The following is a 14,242-nucleotide window of genomic DNA, read 5'->3' on the forward strand; positions in this document are numbered from 1 at the left end:
CTGGGAACTGAACTCAGGGCCTGGGCACTGTCCCTGAGCTTCTTTTATCCAGGGCTAGCACACTACCATTTGAGCCACAGTACCACTTACGACTTTTTCTGTTTATGTGGTACTGAGGAATCGAACCTGGAGCTTCATGCATGCTAGACAAAGTACTCTACCACTAAGCCACATCCCCAGTCTGTGGGACTTGGAATCATTTTGCACACCATTTTTTCCCTCACTTTCAGCCCAGCAGTGTTTTGAAATAGGAACACACCATTGATTTGAATAAAAATAATACTTAAAAAAAGAACCATTCATGTGTAAGGGCACTCAGACTTTCTTCCTGTCTCCCTTTCTCCCGTCGCCCATCCCTTGTCCAGTTTCTAGTGTTGTTTACAGGTCTTACTCCATTGGCACTTTCTGAGAGTGTTGGTACCATTTATTTTTATACTGTTAGGCACATTTGACTTTTAAGGATAAATCCCTTGAGAACAAAGATTCTGTTATTTGCTATGTATGGCAGCTAACGTGAATTGAAGTGACCTGTTAAGATCTGTTAAAAAAAAAAAGGCTAAAATTTGAGGGAAAAGTATTCGAGGAACTATGCAGGAAAGGAATGGGGAAATTTTCTTTCCAATACCGCAGCTTAATAAGGACATTGGGAGCCTATAACATAGAGTTAAGTTTTGGGGCAGGATCTAAAAACATAGAGTTTTACATGTGGGAGGATGGGGAGAAGTATTTTACAGTTGCAGTGAGAAAGAACCTCTTCTATATTTAAGGGACTTAAATATATGTAAGTTAACAACATAGAGATGAAAGGTTGCGAAATTCATTTTGGGCTGGAAGAACTAGAGGAAGGCTTTGTAGATGAGGTGGCTTTTCTGCTGTTTTCTTTCTTTTTCCTTTCTTTCTTTCTTCCTCTCTCTCTCTTTCTCTTTCATTTTTTTGCCAGCCTTGGGGCTTGAACTCAGGGCCTGGGCACTGTCCCTGAGCTTTTTGCTCCTGGCCACCCTCTCTACCACTTGAGCCACAGTGCCACTTCTGGTTTTTTCTGTGTATGTGGATTGAGGAATCAAACCCAGGGCTTAATGAATGCTAGGCAAGCACTCTACCACTAAGCCACATTCCCAGGCCTTCTGCTGTGTTTTCTAAAATACTGTTCATCAGGTTTTGAAAAGGAGAATGAATGAGGAAATAGCAAAAGCAAACTTCCTTTTTCTGAGAGTGAAAAAAATACAAGTCTCAAGTCAGGTGCCTGTGTCTCACCTGTAATTCCAGCTTACTCGGGAGCCTGATGTCTGGAGGGCCCAGAAATTAAGGTCAACACAGGTAAATTCACTGGATTGCTCTCCAAAATAACCATGAAAATGCAGGGCTCAGGTTGTAGAGTGCCAGCCTAACAAGCATAAGGCACTGAGTTCAAACTCCAGTATCATCAAAGGAAAAAAGAATAGAAGCTTCACATCAGGACTGGAGGTGTGGCTCCAGTTGGCAGTGCACTAGCCCTAAGCAAGTTTCACGTTATAAGCCAGAAATGTTCAACATGACTTGCACATCTCTTGTCCTCAAACTTCCAATAAATCTCCCTATCCCTTTCTCTCAGCTGATAATTTATTTCACTGAGAAAACTAAAGCAATAAAAAAGGAAAAAAATTCTTCATTCCTCATCATTAAACTCTACTGTTTACTGCTTCTATTCCCATTCTGTCTGCATGTGTGCGTGTGCGTGTGCGTGTGCGTGTGTGTGTGTGTGTGTCTGTGTGTGTGTGTCTGTGTGTGTGTGTACTAGGGTTTGAACTCAGGGCCCAGGCACTGTCCTTTAGTTGTTTTTTTTTTTGCTCAAAGTTAATGTTCTACTACTTGAGCTACAGCTCCATTTCCGGCTATACTGGCTAGTTGAAGAGTCTCACAGACTCATTTGGACTGTGAGCCTCAGATCTTAGCATAATTACAGCATGAGCCACTGGTGCCCAGCTCCTGTCTCCTTTTTGTTTTCTTTTCTTTTTTTTTTTTTTGGTTGGTCATGGGGCTTGAACTCTGGGCCTGGGCACTGTTCTTGAGCTCTTCAGCTCAAGGCAAGCGCTCTACCACTTGAGCCACAGAGCCACTTCCAGTTTTTAGTGGTTTATTGGAGATAGGAGTCTCATGGACTTTCCTACCTGGGCTGGCTTTGAACCACTATCCTCAGATCTCAGCCTCCTGAGTAGCTAGAGTTACAGGCGTGAGCCACTGGCGCCCAGCTTCCTGCCTCCTTTTTCTATGGTTAAAATGAGTCAAGTTTCCCTATTTATTGGTAGAGCATTTGCCCACTCAAGTACTTGAAGTTATCCCTTTTTATTCTCACATTTGTGTGTGTGTGTATGGAAACTTCCCTATCAGCATACAAATGGTAAACTCCTGGATTCAAGTTATCTATCCTCCTTAGCCTCTTTTTAAAAAAAATTATTATAAAGGTGATATACAGAGGGGTTACAGTTACATAAGTCAGGTAGAGAGTACATTTCTTGCCAGGTGGCTCATCTGTAATCCTATCTACTCAGGAGGCTAAGATCTGAGGATCATGGTTTGAAGTCAACCAGAAAAGTTCATGAGACTCCAATTAACCACCAGAAAACTGGGAGTGGCACTGTGGCTCAAAGTGGTAGAGCATTTTCCTTGAGCTGACAGAGCTCAGGGACAGCCCAGAGTTCAAGCCCCATGACTGACCAAAAACACAACCATGTCACCCCTTCTCTCGCTCTTCCTTAGCCTGTTAAGTAGCTAAAATTACTCACATGCTCTTCTTTTTTGGTCTGTTGTAGGGCTTGAACTCTGGGTCTGGGCACTGTCCCTCAGCTCTTCAGCTCAAGGCTAGCACTCAAGGCAAGAGCTCTACCACTGAGCCACCTTCCCATTCCTGTTTTTTTTTCCCCCCCTGGTGGTTAATTGGAGATCAGAGTCTCATGAAGTTTCCTGCCCAGGCTGGCTTTGAACTGTGATTCTCAGATCTCAGCTTCCTGAGTAGCTAGGATAACAGGTGTGAGCCACCCGCACCCAGCTTGATGCTCTTCTTTACAGCAAAAATCTTCACCTGCCTTATCTCTTTTTCTCTCTTAAGCAACTCCAAGCTTTCATTCCTACCACTCACTGAAACCAATCTTGTCAGGCTTATCAGTGACCTTCATATGACCTAGTCATAGTGTCAGTTTGCAGCCAAACTGTTTTAATTGATCTCAAGCAGTATCAACATGGCTGCTCAGTCTCTTCTACAAGCTTTTCATATGCTTTCTGGGCACCACAGACTCCTGGTTTTCATTCTTCCACACTGACTGCTCTTCAGGTTTACTCATCTTTCATTGTGCTCTCCACTTGATGGAAATATCAGCTTCCTTTTTTAACTCTAGTCATGCCTGACCCATGAGCCCTGCTGAATGGATAAATCTGAATGTTTACTAAATGTTTATATATCTATAAAGGCTGGAGAAGTGGGTCAGCATTTTGAGGGCTGTGAAAGACCTTTGAACTCATGCAGGTGGTTGGTAATACTTCAACACTAGAATGACCTGCTTTTTGCTCTGATTTTAGATTTTTGCTGTTTGTTTGTTTGTTTTCCGATTGTGGGCCTGGGTGCTGTCCTTAGCCTCTTTTTGCTCAAGGCTAGCATTCTACCACTTGAGCCACAGCACCACTTCCAGTTTTAGAGTGGTTAATAATTGAAGATAAGAGTCTCCTGATGGGCTCGGAAGGTGGCTCAGTGATAGAGTGCTAGCCTTGAGCTGAATAGCTAAGGGACAGTGCCCAGGCCCAGAGTTCAGGCCCCACAACTCCTCCCCCTCCCCCCTCAAAGAGTCTCATGAGCACTTTTCTGCCTGGGCTGGCTTCAAACCACGATCCTCAGATCTTAGCCTCTGAGTAGCTAGGGTTACCGGCATGAGCTACCATTAGTTTCAGTACTCTTTTTTTTTTTTTGGTTGGTAGTGGGCTTTAACTCTGGGCCTAGGCACAGTCCTTGAGCTCTTCAGCTCAAGGCAAGCACTACTTCCAGTTTTCTGGTAGTTAATTGGAGATAAGAGTGTTTTTTTCTGCCCAGGCTGGCTTTGAACTGCAATCCTCAGATCTCAGCCTTTTGAGTAGCTAGGATTACAGGCATGAGCCACCAGTGCCTGGATAGTTTGTGGGGTTTGGAATAGATTAAGAAAATATTGGAGGCAAAGAAATAAATTGGGCTACTATAATAAATAGTCAAGAAGTGATGATGGTGATGGTGATGATGACCTGGACAGGCATAATGGTGCAAATCTGTAATCCCTGCACCTAGGAGTCTGAGGCAGGAGGATTGCGAGTTCAAGGCCAGCCTGGGTTAACTTTGTGAGACCTGTTTCAAAAACAAAAACAAAAATAACCTATAGTGGGGTAACTGTAATGGAAATTGAAGAGATATATTTAGAATCACTTTAGACGCAGTCTATAGAGCTTCATGGGTAAGAGGGATGACAGACAAAATGTGACATTATTTTAAGACATATCTAGCTACTCAGGAGGCTGAGATCTGAGGATCACAATTCAAAACCAGCCAGGGCAGTTGGTCTTGGGGTCTGAACTCTGGGCCTAGGCACTGTCCCTTAGCTATTCAGCTCAAGGCTAGCGCTCTACCACTTGAGCCACAGCACCACTTCCGGCTTTTTCTGCTTATGTGGTACTGAGGAATGGAACCCAGGGCCTCATGCATGCAAGGCAAGCATTCATTCTACCATTGAGCCACCTTCCCAGCCTCTCATGCGACTCTTATCTCCAATTAACCATCAGAAAACCGGAAGTTGTGTTTTGGCTGAAATGGTAGAGCACAAGCCTCGAGCTGAAGAGTTTAGGGACAGCACCTAGGCCCTAGACTGACCGAAAGAAAAATAAAAGATAAGGATCTATATTATACAAGATCAACAGGTGGATACTATCCAGATTTCTGTAGAATTACTGCTGTCATCAGTAAACTCTTTTGCAGCATGAAACAGGGAATCACTGAGATGCTGAAGTCCTGCCCTTAGGTGTGAGAAGGATATTTCTGAGATCTCCCTACTCTCTCCTATGCTGCTCAGGCTGGTCTCCAAGCCCTAGGTTAAAGTGGTCCTCCTACTTCAGCCTCCAGAGTAGATTGCATTCTAGGTATGTACCAGCTACCACACCTAGCAACAAGTCTCTGACTTTATGAGAAAAATAATGACACTTGGTGTTAATCATTATATTTAAGATTTTAAGCAAAAACTATTATTTTGGAAGACATATTTGTTACAGTGAACTTGATGGCTATCTGATGCTTAAATGATTTTTCTAGCTCAGTGTTGGTGGCTCACACCTGTAATCCTAGGTATTCAGAAGGCTAAAATTTGGCGGATTATAGTACAGTGTCAGCCTGGGCAGAAAAGTCTGCTAGACTCCATCTACAAAGTAACCAGCAAAAAGAGCAGGGTTGAAGATATAGCTCAAGGATTCAGAAGCTTGACAAGTCCAAGGCTCTGAGTTCAAACCCCAGAAACCCCTAAAATTTTTCTGGTAGGATTAATTTTTTTCCCCTTGGTCATGGCACTTGAACTTAAGGCCTGGGCACTGTCCCTGAGCTTTTGTGTTCAAGGCTATTACTCTACCACTTTGAGCGACAACTCCATTTCCAGGTTTTTGGTGGTTGACTGGACATGAGTCTCAGGGTTCTCTCCTGCCCAGGCTGGCTTTAAACTGAGATCCTTAGATCTTAGCCTCCCGAGAAGTCTAAGAGCAGTAGACAAGAGGGAAAGGAGACTGTTTCCTGGGAATCTAGTCAGGACATTTTTTTTTTGGGTCCGGTCGTGGGGCCTGAACTCTGGGCCTGGGCACTGTCCCTCAGCTCTTCAGCTCAAGGCTAGCGCTCTACCACTTGAGCCACAGCGCCACTTCTGGCTTTTTTCTTTTTGCTTATGTGGTGCTGAGGAATCGAACCCAGGGCCTCATGCATGCAAGGCAAGCGCTCTACCATTGAGCCACCTTCCCAGCCCCCTAGTCGGGACATTTTGTAACTGGGAAAAATCTTATCATAATGCAGAATGTATTTCATATTTGGAGGAAATTATGAAAAACAGGAAAGACAAAAAGACATAGACTTGATAAACACTCCAGGTAGCATCAACAGGATATTCAATAAAAACGTGATAGAAAAGAAAAAAATAGGGCCAGTCTTTCACATGGCTCACACCTATAATCCTACTAGTGAGGAGGCTGAGAGCTGAGGATCATGGTTTGAAGCAAGCCAGGTAAAAAAGTACAAGAGGCTCTCTAATTAGCCAGCAAAATGCCAGGCTGAAGTTATGGCTCAAGTGGCCGAGCAGCAGCTATGAGAAAAAAAGAAAAAGCCAAGCAAGAGTACAAGGCCCCAAATTCAAGCCCTGAGTATCAGCACAAATACTCAAAAAAGATTCTAAGCTAGGCGCTGGTGGCTCACGCCTGTAATCCTAGCTACTCAGGAGGCTGAGATCTGAGGATTGCGGTTCAAAGCCAGCCCGGGCAGGAGAGACCGTGAGACTCCTATCTCCAATAAACCACCAGAAAACCGGAAGTGGCGCTGTGGCTCAAGTGGTAGAGCACTCGCCTTGAGCTGAAGAGCCGAAGGACAGCGCCCAGGCCCAGCGTTCAAGCCCCACGACCGACCAAAAAAAAAAAAAAAGATTCTAGAGTACCTTCCACAACAGGAGACAAAATAATTACCAAAAGAGACAAGCAGAATTCTAGGCAACCCTAGATCCCTTCCACACCAAAACAAACAAACAAACAAACAAACAAAAGAGCCATTGAGTACCAGTGGCTCTGCCTACAATCCTAGCTACTCAGGAGACAGAGAGCTGAAGATCTCAGAGGCCAGCCCATGCAAACAAACCTGAGACACTTCTTATCACCAATGAACCAACAAAAAAGTCAGAAGTAGAGATACAGGCAGTGCACTGTGGTTCTCGCCTGTAATCCTAGCTACTCAGAAGGCTGAGATTTGAGGATCAAGGGTCAAAGCCAGCCTAAACAGGAAACTCCAAGAGACTCTTATCTCCAGTTAAGCAGCTATGGCTCTTGAGCAAGATCAGGGACAGTGCCCAGGCTCTGAGTTCAAGCCCTAAGACCAGAGCATATGCATGCATGCGCAGGTGAACACACACACATACATACACACGCAATGTGGAAAGAAATGGAAATAATAAATTTGGAGGAAAAATGCCAGTCCTAGGAAGAACTATTCACTCCTACTACTCAGTTTGGGATATGTTCTAGATGTAGGTTTAAACAAATTTTCATAGCAACTGTCCATTTTCTATCTTGCTATGATAACTCAGCTTATACTGTCTAAATGTGGGCAATGGTGAGGACAAGTATAGGCTAGGAAAGTAAATGGGAGCAGGGAGTCAAGGTTCAATTGTGCCAAAAAGGTAGATTCTCTTGGTATTCCCTCACCCACCAACTTTCCCATATCCAACCCAAGGTCCCTTTCCCACACAGGGGATCCAACCTTACCCCTAGCCCAGAGAGGGCTTTAGGCCCCGATCTTGATTCATAGCAGTCACAGTTCAGAGCTAAACCCTGAACACATTATCTCTTATTTTTACCAGTTATGTAAATTCCTATCCAATTGGGAGATCCCCTTGGTTCGCAAGGGGAAGGGCAGAAGTTTTTGCTTCCCATTTTTACCCCAGGTGCCACTTTCGAGGCCACTGTGTGCAAGGGTTGCAGGACTCTATTTGATGAAGGTATGCCAGCCCCAAAGGTAAAGAAAGATGAGAAGGAGAAAGAAGAGAAAGCAGGCGCCGCTGCTGTGAAGAGCAAACTGGCCCAGGCGCGGCTTACAAGAGCTGCTTCCGAAAGTCAGCGCAGTGTTTTCAACCGAGGGATGCCGGCCGGGCAACTGGCAACTCCGTGGACAATCTTTTTTTCTTTTTTTAAAACTATTTCTTGTTTTGGGGAGAGTGCCTTATTGACTGTTAAAACTAAGCAACTCAAGGGTAGAGGACAGACAGACAAACACCCTGAAGTATTCAGGAAAGCAGCACCTCCCCCCCAGCAAAGAATTATCTGATTCCAAAGATTAACAAACCTGTTAGGCCTGAATTCACTGGTTCAGTGATATGCCAAACACACATCTACTTCCTTTTTTTTAGGGTGGGGGGTCTGGTTGTGGAGCTTGAACTCTGGGCCTGGGCACTGTCCCTCAGCTCTTCAGCTCAAGGCTAACGCTCTACCACTTGAGCCACAGCGCCACTTCCGGCTTTTTTCTTTTTGCTTATGTGGTGCTGAGGAATTGAACCCAGGGCCTCATGCATGCAAGGCAAGTGCTCTACCACTGAGCCACCTTCCCAGCCCACATCTACTTCTTTCTTTCTTTTTTTCTTTCTTTCTTTTTCTTTCCCTTTCTTTTTTTTTTTTTTTTTTTTTGAGACCAGCCTAGACTGGCCTCAAACTCATGATCTTCCTGCCTCAGCCTCCTGTTTAATTTCTTATAAAAGATAATCTAAAGGGCTGGGAAGGTGGCTCAGTGGTAGAGCACTTGCCTTGCATGCATGAGGCCCTGGGTTCTATTCTCAGCACCTCATAAACTGAAAAAGCCAGAAGTGGCGCTGTGGCTCAGCAGTAGAGCGCTTGCCTTGAGCTGAAGAGCTGAGGGACAGCACCTAGGCCCAGAGTTCAGGTCCACAACCGGCAAAAAAAAAAAGATAATCTAAGTAAGGGCACTGGTAGCTCACATCTGTAATCTAACTACTTAGGAGGCTGAGATCTGAGGATTGTGGTTTGAAGCCAGCCTGAGCAGGAAAGTCTGAGAGCCTGTTTCCAAAGTAACCAGGAAAATGCTGGACCGGAAGTGTGGCTCAAGCGGCCCACCAGTGTTAGTAAAAAAAATAAATAAAGCCAAATGAGAGCTCCTGAGTTTAAGTAGCACACGTGCGCACACACATGCGTGCACGCACACACATGCACAATCTAAATTGGAGACTGGGGTGCTACTTAGTGATAGAGCGCTTGTCTAATGTGTGAGTCCTCAGAGTGCTTTTATCTGACTACTTTGCTCTGATTGAGCTCAAACTCGAGGGCTGAACTCATCATCCTGCCTCAGCCTCTCAAGCAGCTGGCAGCACAGGGCTGTGCCACCATTGCCATCAGGGAAGGAAATGACTCAAATGCAATAAAGGAAGCTTGAAAATGATTCATATTTCCCTAATCATAAAATGTATTTTAGTCATGGATCTTAATGTCAAACCAAGATTCCTGGTCACTGAATAATGCCAGGCCTTTCCTTTGTATACTTCTCTAAGTAGGATCCACATGTGGTAATTTCAGTAACAGTAAGTTGTTCTTGCAAAAAATTACCCCATGTCTGCTGTTGGAATTTCTTTCTTTCTTTATCTTTTTTTCTTTTTCTTTTTTTTGTTGGGCCTGGGGCCTGAGCTCTGGGCCTGGGCACTGTCCCTCAGCTCTTCAGCTCAAGGCTAGCACTCTACCACTTGAGCCACAAAGCCACTTCCAGCTTTTTCTGCTTAAGTGGTGCCCAGGAATTGAACCAGGGCCTCATGCATGCAAGGCAAGCACTCTACCACTGAGCCACTGTCCCAGCCCCTGCCATCTGAATTTTGAACCACATTTATCTACAGTAAAAAAGTAAATATCCTAGAGTAACTATCAGCTTGATGCTACTAATTGGGTTTGAGACTATAAGGTAGATAACTGGTACTAGTTCAAAAATGAAGCCAGGCACTGGTTGCTCACACCTGTTATCCTAGCTACTCAGGAGGTTGAGATCTGAGAATCATGGTTCAAAGAAGGTGGCTCAGTGGTAGAGTGTTTGCCTTGTATGCATGAAGCCCTGGGTTTGATTCCTTAGCACCACATAAGCAGAAAAAGTGGCGCTGTGGCTCAAGTGGTAGAGTGCTAGCCTTGAGCTGAAGAACTGAGGGACAGCGCCCAGGCCCAGAGTTCAGGCCCCACAACTGACCAAAAAAAAGAAGCCAGCCTGGGCAGAAAAATCCCCATGAGACTCTTATCTCCAATTAACCACTCAAAAACCTGAAGTGGTGCTGTGGCTCAAAGTGGTAGAGCGCTAGCCTTAAGCAAAAAAGAGCTCAGCACCCAGGCCGAGTTCAAGCCCACCACAGACAAAAAAAAAAAGATATTTATTTGGGTGGGTGCCGGAGACTCACAGCTATAATCCTAAGCACTCAAGGGGCTGGTCTCTGTTAAAAGGCAGCCTTGGCAGAAAGTCTGGGAGATTCCATCTCCAAAATAACAAGGAAAAAAAAAACAGGACTGGAGGTTCAAGTGATAACCTAGCAAGTGTGAGGCCCTGAATTCAAACCCTAGTAGTGCCAAAAAAGAATGAAGTTTGTTGCAGTATGTGGTGGTATACACCTATACTGTTAACACTCAAGAGGCTGAGGCAAGAGGAGCATAAGTTCAAGGCCAGCCTGAGCTACATAGAGATCCTATCTCAACAGAAAACAAGACAAAAATAAACAAACAATGGATGCTCATTAAAGGGTATGTAGTCTCAGCACATGAAAAAGATGTATGCAGTATTGAAGCTTGAACCCAGAGCTTCACCTGTGCTAGGCAGGCTCTATACTGCTTGAGCATGCCTTTAACCCTTTTTACTCTGGCTATTTTTATTTATTTATTTATTTTTCGCCGGTCATGGGGCCTGAACTCTGGGTCTGGGCGCTGTCCCTCAGCTCTTCAGCTCAAGGCTAGTGCTCTACCACTGGAGCTACAGTGCCACTTCTGGCTTTTTCTGTTTATGTGGTGCTGAGGAATCAAACCCAGGGCCTCATGCTTGCAAGGCAAGCGCTCTACCGCTGAGCTACCTTCCCAGCCCCATGCTCTGGCTATTTTTGAAGTAAGGTCTCATGTGTTTGCCTGGACTAGGCTGAACTATGATCCTCCTATTTATACTTCCTGCCATAGTTAGAATAAGAGGCATACATTCAGCTTTTCTAGAGATGGGGTCTCATGCACTTATTTACTCAGCTTGACTTAGAAGCATGATTCCTCCCACACCCCAATCTCAACCTCTGGTTAGCTAGGATTCCAGGCACATACCACCTATGGCCAGCTTTTTGTTGAGATGGAGGCTTCATGAAGTTTTTGCCTGGACTGGCCTCAAACCCAAATCCTCATCTCCACCTCCCAAGTAGCTAGGAAGACAGACATAAGCAACTGGTGCAACCAGCAATACATGAATAATGTGAGAACAGTTCATGAATGGTGTAAACTCTATTCAATTAAAGTCTTTAAATATAAATGCTATAAAAGAGGTTTAATAACTAATAACTATATATATTTTATGTAGCTCTATATAGTTATATATTTATATAATACATAGTTATAACGTATTACAAATATATAAATAATACATATTATTTATAACTATGTAATATATATATAAAACTATATATTTTATATATATATAAATATATATATAAAACTGTATATATTATATGTCAGTTGAAAAGGGGGTTTTGAACTTTCCTACACTAGCTGTCTGGCCTCAAGCCACAAACCTTCCTATCTCAGCCTTCCAAGTAGCTAAGATTACAACACTGACGAATTATATTTTATAATCTCTATTATCTATCCATGATATATATGTCAAAACAAGGTTAAAAATATAGACTAAGTGCCCTGTCACTAAAGTATAGATTTGTGTGTGTGTGTGTTACTGGGGATTGAACCTCAGGAGGTCATGAACTACTTAGTTCATGCCCCCAGTACTTCTGTATTATTTTGTGTGAGTGCTGATACTGAGGCTTGAATTCAGGGCCTGGAGCTTGTGTTGAGCTTTTTCCTTCAGGGGTGGTATTCTACCATTGAGCCACAGCTCCACTTCTTTTTGCTGGTTGATTAGAGGTAAGTCTCTCATATTTGTCTGCCAGGGCTGGGTTTAAACCTCAGTCATCAGATCTCAGCCTCTGGGAGGCTAGGGTTACATGTCTGAGCCATTTGCACCTGGCTGAGTCTCATTATGTAATGTAGGTTGGACCAGAAGTCAAATGCTTACAGTGTCTACCCATATCTGATAATAGCAAAACCTTAGAGAATGTGCCACTCACCTTCAGTTGGTTGTGATTTAACACCCCAACCACCCTAACCTCTTCTCCATTTCACTCCTCCTCATTGCCACGCCATCCCACGGAAGTATCCAACTCTAAAATGTCCAAACTCCAGCAGCATTTTGATTACAATGTCCAGAGTTGCCAGCTTACTCACTTGCATCTTTTACTTCTAAGTCATCTACCCTTTGACCTAGACCAAAGAACCTTGACCAACAGTTTATCATCCACCTTTTCTTCTTCTTCTTTTTTTTTTTTTTTGTCAGTCATGGAGCTTGAACTCTGGGCCTGAATGCAGTCCCTCAGTTCTTCAGCTCAAGGCTGGCTCTCTACCACTTTAGCCTCAGTGCCACTTCTGGTTTTCTGAGTGATTTAATGGAGATAAGAGTCTTATGGACTCTCCTGCCTGGGCTGGCTTTGAACCGAGATCCTCAGATCACAGCCCCCTGAGTAGCTAGGATTACATGTTTGAGCCACCAGCACCCGGCTTTCTTTTTGGTACTGGGGATGGAACCCAGGACATTGCACTTGTTAGGCAAGCACTTTGCCACTGAGCTACATCCATATCATATACCTTTTTTTGTGTTGTGGCTTGTGAGGCTTGAACTCAGGGCCTGCATGCTGTCCCTGAGTCTTTTTGTGCCCAAGGCTAGCACTCACCCACTTGAGCCACAACACCATTTCTGGTTTTTGAGTAGTTCATTGGAGATAAAAGTCTCATGGGGACTTTTCTGCCTGGACTGGCTTTGAACCATGATCCTCAGATCCCAGCCTCTTGAGTAGCTAGGATTATACGCGTGAGCCACCAGTGCTGGGCTTCAATACCTTTTTTTATTTTTTTGGTCGGTGGGGCTTGAACTCTGGGTCTGGGCACTCTCCCTAAGCTCTTCAGCTTAAGGCAAGCACTCTACCACTTGAGCCACAGTGCCACTTCTGGTTTTCTGGTGGTTAATTTTTCCTGCCCAGTCTGGCTTTGAACCGAGATCCTCAGATCTCAGCCTCCTGAGTAGCTAGGATTATAAGAATGAGCCACCAGTGCCTGGCTCATCAGTCCACTTTATGTGTTTACAAATCATAAGTCAGGACATACACAATAGTGACTTGTCTGCCCTTGTACCCAGCAATAGGATGCTACTGGACAAAACACAGATCTAGGGACTGGACTGGTACTTAGAACACACTCAGTGGCTTCCAGTCTGTTCCCTAACCATATTTGGTTGTAGCTGTTTCGAAACAAGGTCTATGTAGCTATGTTGCCTAGGGTGGCCTGGAACTTGTGACTCCTCCTGAGCGCTCCTCCTCAGGCTTTCCCTAAACCTTGATCCTCAGATTTCAGCCTCCTGAGTAGCTAGGATTATAGACAAGAGCCACCAGCGCTCCACTATGGCTGTGTGTGTGTGTGTGTGTGTGTGTGTAAGTATAAGTCCTGGGGCTTGAGCTTTTATACTCAAGGCTCATGCTCTTCCACTTGAGTCACAGCTCCACTTCTGGGTTTCTGATAATTAACCAGAGATACGTCTCTGGGACTTTTTCTGCCTAGGCTGGCTTTGAACTGTATCCTTATATCTTAGCATCCTGACTAAGTAGGATTACAGGCATGAGCCCTAGCCCCCAGCTCCAATCACCTTTCTATAATTTGTATTTTTTAGTTTTTTCCTCCACCCTGCTATCAGGGTTTGAGCTCAGGGCCTCAAGCTTGCTTGCTTGCTCAGTTGGTGCTCTATCACTTGAGCCATGCCTCTAGCCTGGCTTTGTGCTAGTTACCTTGGAGATGGACCTCAGGGACTTTTCTCTTGCTTCAGTTATCTTTCAGATAAAAATTGCTTCTACTCTCAGAACCTATGACCTAGGCGAGTTATTTTAATTTTTTTCCATCCTGTTCTCACTTATTTGTTTATACACATATTAGCATAGTTACAGGGGAATTTCATTGTGATATTTCCACGTATTTACAATGTGTTCCAATTCTTAAATTTTTTTGTAATTCTGAGTGGGGTTTGAACTCAAGGCCTTGTTCTTTCCAAGTAAGTACTACCACCTGAGCCACATTCCCAACCTGGATTTTGTTTTTTTTTTTTTTTGGGTCCAGTCATGGGGCCTGAACTCTGGGCTTGAGCACTGTCCCTAAGCTCTTCAGCTCAAGGCTAGTGCTCTACCACTTGAGCCACAGCGCCACT

Source organism: Dipodomys ordii, unplaced genomic scaffold (genome assembly GCF_000151885.1).
Source record: "Dipodomys ordii isolate 6190 unplaced genomic scaffold, Dord_2.0 Scaffold26, whole genome shotgun sequence".
Taxonomy (NCBI): Eukaryota; Metazoa; Chordata; class Mammalia; order Rodentia; family Heteromyidae; genus Dipodomys; species Dipodomys ordii.